The sequence below is a fragment of the Macrobrachium nipponense genome, chromosome 2 (assembly GCF_015104395.2).
Source record: "Macrobrachium nipponense isolate FS-2020 chromosome 2, ASM1510439v2, whole genome shotgun sequence".
Classification (NCBI taxonomy): domain Eukaryota; kingdom Metazoa; phylum Arthropoda; class Malacostraca; order Decapoda; family Palaemonidae; genus Macrobrachium; species Macrobrachium nipponense.
In genome coordinates, this window is record NC_087201.1 from 36,172,788 (window position 1) to 36,180,287 (window position 7,500).

A 7,500-nucleotide genomic window follows, 5' to 3' on the forward strand; every position below is an offset into this window, starting at 1 on the left:
CTGTGATTTTTTGAAAAAATTATTTTTTCCGCTTCCGCTCTCACTCCAAACCAGCGCTGGCATACAGGAGAGGTTTTGATTTTTAGGGCTTCGGCGTAAGAGGGTTAAAATAAATAAATGAATAAATAAATAAAAAAAATTAATTAATAAAAATAAATAAAATAAAAAGTAAATAATTAAAAAATAAATAAACAAATAAATAAATAAAAATAATGAATATAAATAAAAATATATAAATAAATAATAAGTAAAAAATAAATATAAAAATTTTTAAAAACTAAATAAATAAATAAAAAATAATAAATAAACAAATAAAAATAGATAAACAAATAAAAATAAATAAAAATAAAATAATTCAATCAAATAAATTTTTTTTTTAATAATAAATAAATAAATAAATATAAATATATAGACAAATAAATAAAAATAAATAAATAAATAAAAATAAATAAATAAATGGAAATAAATAAATAAAGATAATATATATAAAATAAATAAATAAAATTAATAAATAAAAATACATAAAAATGAATAAGTAAAACTAAACAAATATAAATAAATAAATAAATAAAAATAATTAAAAAAAATAAATAAATAAAAAATAATAATAAATATAAATAATTATAAAAATAAATAAATAAATAAAATAAAAAAATAATAAAAAAATAAATAAATAAATAAAAATAGATGAAAATAAAAAATAAAAATAAATAAAAAATAAAAATGAATAAAAGAAATAAATAAATAAATAAGGAATAAAAATAAATAAAAATAAAAATAAATAAAAATAAATAAATAAAAATAAAATATAACAATAAAAAAATAAAAAATAAATATAGAAATAAATAAATACAAATTAAATAAATAAAAATATATAAATGAATAAAAAATAAATAGAAATAAAATAATAAATAACAATAAATAGTATATATAAATAAAAATATATAAGTGAAAAGAAATAAAGGAAATTAAAATAATAAAAAACAAAAATAAGAATAAATAAAGAAAAATAAATAAATAAATAAAAAATAAATAAATAAATAAATCATTCAAATAAAAATAAAAATAAAAATAAATAAATAAAAATAAATAAATAAATAAATAAAAATAAATAAATTAATAAATAAAATAAATAAAAATATATAAAAATAAAATAAAAAATTAAGATAAAAAATAAATAAAAATGAATAATCAAATAAATAAAAAATTAAATAAAAATAAATAAACAAAAAAATAAAAAATAAAAAAATAAAAAATAAAAAAAAATAAAAAAATAAAAATAAATAAAAAAATTAATAAAAAAATAAAATATAAATAAATGAAAATAAATAAATAAATAGAAATTAATAAATAAAAATAAATAACAATAAATAAATAAAAATAAATAATAAAAAATAAATAAATAAATAACAATAAATAAATGAATAAAAATAAATAAACAAATAAAAATAAATAAAACAAATAAATAAATATATAAAATAAATAAATAAAAAAAAATAGAAATAAATAAATGAATGAATAAAAGTAAATAAATAAAGAAAATAAATTAAAATAAATAAAATAAATATAAATAAATAAATAAAAATAAAACAAATAAATGAACACAAAAGTAAATAAATAAAAATAAATTAATAAATAAATAAATAAATAAATAAAATAAAAAAATATTATAAATAATAAAAAAAAAATGAATGAATGAAAAAAAAATAAATAAAAAATGAATAAACAAATAAGAATAAAAAAAATAAATAAAAATAAATAAAAATAAATAAATAAAAATAAATAAATAAATAAAAATAAAAAAAATAATAAAAATAAATAAATAAATAAATAAAAATAAATAAATAAATAAATAAAAATAAATAAATATATAAATAAATAAAAATAAATAAATAAATAAAAATAAATAAATAAATAAAAATAAATAAATAAATAAATAAATAAATAAATAAAAATAGAAAAATAAATAAAAATTAAATAAAAATAAAAATAATAAATAAAAATAAAAAATAAATAAAAATAAAATAAAAAGCAAAATAAACAAATAAAATAAAAAAAATAAATAAATAATAAATAGAAAATAATAAATAAATGAATAAATATAAGTAAATAAATAAATTAATAAATAAAAATAAATTAATAAAAAATATGTAAACTAAATAAAAATAAATAAATTAATAAAAATAAATAAAAATAAAAAATAAAAAATAAATAAATAAAAATAAAAAAATAAAAATATTAATGAATATGAATAAATAATAAATTAAAACTAAAAAATTAAATATAAATAATAAATAAATAAAAATAAATAAATAAAAATAAATAAATAAAAAATAAAAAATCATAAATAAAAATCAAAAATAAACATAATAAAAATAAATAAATAGATAAAAAATAAATAATGAAAATATAATAAATATGAATAAATAAATTAATAAAATAAATAAATAAAGAAATAAAATAAATAAATAAATAAATAAAAATAAATAATGAAATAAAAATAAATACAAAAAATAAATATAAAATAAAAAATTAAAAATAGGAAAAAAAAGAAATAAAAATTAATAAATAAATAAACAGAAACAAATAAAATTAAATAAATAAATAAAAAAATAAATAATAATCAATAAAAAATAAATAATTAAAAAAATAAAAATTAAAAAATAAATAAAAAAAATAAAAAAAAAAAAAAAAAAAATAAAAATAAATAAAATGTAAATTAAAAAAAAAATATAAATAAATAAAAATAAATAAAAATAAATAGAAATAAACTAAATATATATTTTATTATTATTATTATTATTAAAGTAGTTTAACCAGACCACTGAGCTGACTTTCAAGCTCTCATAGGGCTGGCCCGAAGGATTAGATTAAAATTTTAAAAAAACCATGTCTAGGCCAGAGGCAAAGCTCTGGCACCGAAGTGTTTTCTCGGTGTGATGACGAATGAGTGAAAATTAAACTAAAAACTGCACAAAGGCACACACTCACACAGGAACACATGCACACTATAAATACATTTACTCATATATCCATATTTTCATAAAAAATAAAATCAGAATAAGTTAAGTAACATTTAAAAGTTTTGTTTTAAAATTCATTAGTCTAATAATTTTCGTATTTTCAAAGTTTACTTAGATTTATTATTTTATCAACTAAATTGCACTTCTTTAAGAACATAAAAAATGGGCATGACTGAAAAGCAGAGGATTCTGACAAGATTTCTTTCATAGATCTGTTTCCAAGTGTCGACAGTCGTTGCTGGTTGTACTTTGGGCATTCGCATAACACATGTTTGACAGTTATAACCTCCCTGCACTCTGCGCACTCAGGAGCTGAGCTACGTGGGCTGCTCATTAAGTGTCCATGTGTCAGACGGGTATGGCCTATACGGAGACGTGTCAGAATTACTTGTTCATGTCTTTCTCTCTGATATGATGAAGCTCCACCCGTTTCCTACGTTCCAGGTTTTAATTTGCTTTAAATTTTGTTTGTTGTTTTCCTGACTCTTCATTCCAAATATGTTGCCCATTTTCTTATAATACCCATCTTTATGTATGTTACATAATCACTCATAGGGAGATTCACACTTGATCTTGTCATTTGATTTGCTTCTTTGGCTACTTTGTCAGTGTCTTCATTTCCTTTGATCCCTACATGGGCAGGGATCCAACATATTTCTACTTTTTTCCCAATAATATCTAATTTGTGAAGTGATAATTTAATTTGTTGTACAATATTATTTTTTGGTTTATAACTCTGGATGGCTTCTATGGCACTTCTTGAGTCACTAAAAATCACAAAATTATTTAGTGATGTTTCTTTAATTATTCTTATGGCTGAGGCTATTGCGCAAAGCTCCGCTGTGAATATTGAAGCTGTATTGGGTAGAGAGAACTGATATGATCTGTCCCTGGACACTGCAGCATATCCCAACTCCATGTTCCGATTTAGATCCATCTGTGTATTGCATAATGTGGACCTTTTCGGTTTATATGCTCTATTGTATGTGTCTATGGTGTGATGGCGTATATAAGTATTTTTGATAAAATATTTCAATTGTGTGCAAGTTTTCATTTATTCATTGTCCAAGGCGGAGGTAATTTTACTACTGGAGGAATTTGTATATTTACATTTAGTGACTCAAACAGTCTTCTAGCTCTAATTGGAAAAGGGGGTGGATGATTGTTAATAAAAATATCTCTTTGTTCAAATAATTTTTTTGTTGGAGAATCGCTTGTCTTGATTCTCAAAGCACTCTTCATTATTACAAGCTCTCTATGGAGAGAGAGAGGTAGTTCACACAATTCAACCTGTAAGGAAGATGTCGGTGATGATTTAAAGGCTCCTGAACATATTCTAAGGCCCTCATTATGAACTGGGTCCAATGCTTTCAGGGTTGTTTTGCGTCTGACACAGAGCCATATACTTTGCTACCGTAATCAACTTATAGACAGGACTGTTGCTTTATACAGTAATGTAAGGGTTTGTCTATCGGCTCCCCAAGTGGTGTTTGATAATTTTCTAATTAGATTTAATGCTTTTTTACATTTGATTTCAGGTATGTTATGTGAGGTTTCCAGTTTAAGTGAGTATCAAACACTAAACCTAAAATTTTGCAGTTGTCTAATTGGTATACTAATATTTTCTGATTTTTAAATCTATCACTTCACCATTCATCCACCTTTTATCTTTATAAAAACACTACTGCTTGAGTCTTATGTATGGATAACTTAAACAATCCTACAGATGAGGTCCATTCATTTTATTTTTAGTTATGCTTTTTGTATTAATGATGCGTTTCTGCATGTTTAATACGAGAGGCTGAATAATATATCGCAAAATCATCCATGTACAGGTTGCTTTTAATTCCAGTAGGCAGATTTTTATTGATATCATTGATTGCAAGGGTAAACAGTGTGCCACTAAGGACACTTCCCTGTGGAACACCATTTTCAAGTGGAAATGTTCTAAACAATACATCATCAATTCTCACTTGAAAACTACGATTTGTTAGAAAATTTTGGATGAATCTAGGTAAATGTCCACGGATGTTGTTATTTTGTAAACTTTTTAATATAGGGTACCTCCAGGTAGTACCGTAAGCCTTTTCAATGTCAAAAAAGACTGCTACAGTTATTTGCTTTCGTTCAAATCCTCTTCGTATATGGTCTTCGAGGTTAGAGAGAGAATCTAACGTAGATCTGTTGCACTGTGACCCGAACTGAGTGGGAGTCAAGATTTTATTTTCTCGAATGTGCCATGTTAATCGAGTATTTACCATTTTTTCTAGTAACTTGCACAACTTGTTAGAGAAATTGGTCTGTAGTTATTTGCATTACTTGGATCTTTCCCGGGTTTGGGGATAGGTATTATTATTGCTTGACGCCATTCATCAGGAAATAAATTTCTAAGCCATAAATGATTATAAAATTGCAACAAATATGTCTTCGCTAGAGGTGCTAAGTGGCAGATCATCTCAAACAAAATACTGTCACCTCCAGGAGCAGATTTATTGCTGTTAGTGAGAGCAAATTCCAACTCTTCCATATTAAATTTTCTATTATAATATATGTCTTCTATTGTTTCGAAATTTATTGTTATTAGTTCTATATTATTTTTCTTTGTGCGGAAGTGGTCATCTAAATTTCTATCACTACTTACATTAGCTAAGTTTTCTCCTATTATTATACTTATTTCTTTTGGATCGAGTATTCTCCGTTTTCCGTCTTTTAATATGGCATTGTCTGGGTGGTTTCACATGGGTACCATTTTTTTATTTTATTTTACGGAATTTTTTCCCATATTTTTTGTATGGGAGTATTATTAGAGAGATCTGATACATATTTCCTCCATGAAATTATTCTCCCTCCCTGAATTACTTCCTTTTTAAATTTTACTGATATTTTGTTGTATAGAGGCTTTAACGCTTCAATTTCTAGCAACAATATAGTCATTTTGTAAAGTACTTTCTAATATTGGTAATGTTTTTTTATTTTATTTTACTGAAACTTTCTATTCAAATTATCCAATCGTCTCCCTATTGAGTGTTTTATATTTATTAATTCTGTCAGCTTTTCGGACCACCATGGAACTTTGTGTTTTGTTGGATGGGGTTTTGATTTTGGTATTGCTTTATCAGCAGCATCTTTGATGAAATTAACAAGAAACTTATTAGTTTCATTATGATCTTTCAGATATTCAAATGGCGGTATACTTCTAGTATGTATTTCATATTGTTCCCAATCTGCTTTAAAAATGTTATAGTGAGGAACATGTTTAGCTGGGTTATTTTGTAAAAAGGAAATTAATATTTGGGAAATGATCACTGGTGTACAAGTCATCAATTGTGTTCCAATCTAATTTGTCAAACTATATTTGTTGAACAGAGAGTTAAGTCTACAGAGGAAAATGTTCCATGTGTTTTGAATAATATGTGCTAACTTCATCATTATTTATACAACACATGTCATTTGAATCTATAAGTTCTTCTACTTTACTCCTGTTCTATTTGAGTTTGAACAGTTACAATCCCATATTGGGTTGTGAGCATTAAAATCCCCTATTATTATTATAGGTTCTTTGGCATTTAACAAATTCTCCAAGTTTATCAATATCGTAATGTTTATTTGGTTTGTTGTATAATTATATATTATAAAATTATAGTTTTTAATTCGAATTTTAATACCTGATATTTGGAGGTCAAGTAATGTTTACAGGTACTTGTCATAAAATACTTTTGTTATGTACATATATGGCTGTACCTAAATTTCCTTCTTCTTCCTGTGATGTTGATATTAAGGTATATTTTACCTATTGTTGGTATTGTCTTATTTAACAGTTGTTGTAAAATAACATAAATATCATGGGTTCATATTCCTTTAATAACCTTTGTACTTCTCCCAGGGGTGTAATCTGGTCTGTAGACCATTTACGTTCCATTGTATAATAATAATTATGAAAATATTATGTTACATCGGTCGTGTTTGTCTTCTTTTTTTGTATTATCATCAATTTGAATTTTTTCTAAAATTTTTTATTTACCACATTCAGTTGTTTATCTTTATAATATTTTAAGTGCTCAATACACATACATCCTTTTTCATGGGGTTTGTTTTAAATCGGTGGCCTCTTTCTTTCTTATATTTCATAAAATTTCTTATAATGTTTGTTAAGCAATCTTTTGTTATATTTTTGTATTCATTGCACAATGCAATGAAGCAATCATTACAGCCACATATGTTGTCATGTATATCTACTGTTTTATTTGCTCTTATGTACCAATTATTGGTGATGGAGTAATCTCTCACCCTTGGCATAGTCACCATCATCTAGGTATGATTCTCCTCCTCTTCTTTGGTGTTTTGGATCTCTGCATCCATAGGTTTTATTATTATTTAGGAGATAAAGGGTATGTCCACATTTTTTTGTTTTTGTTCTTTCTTCATATCTTTTGGTTTTTGTTTGACTGATGTTTCTCTAATTATAGTTGGTTTCTTT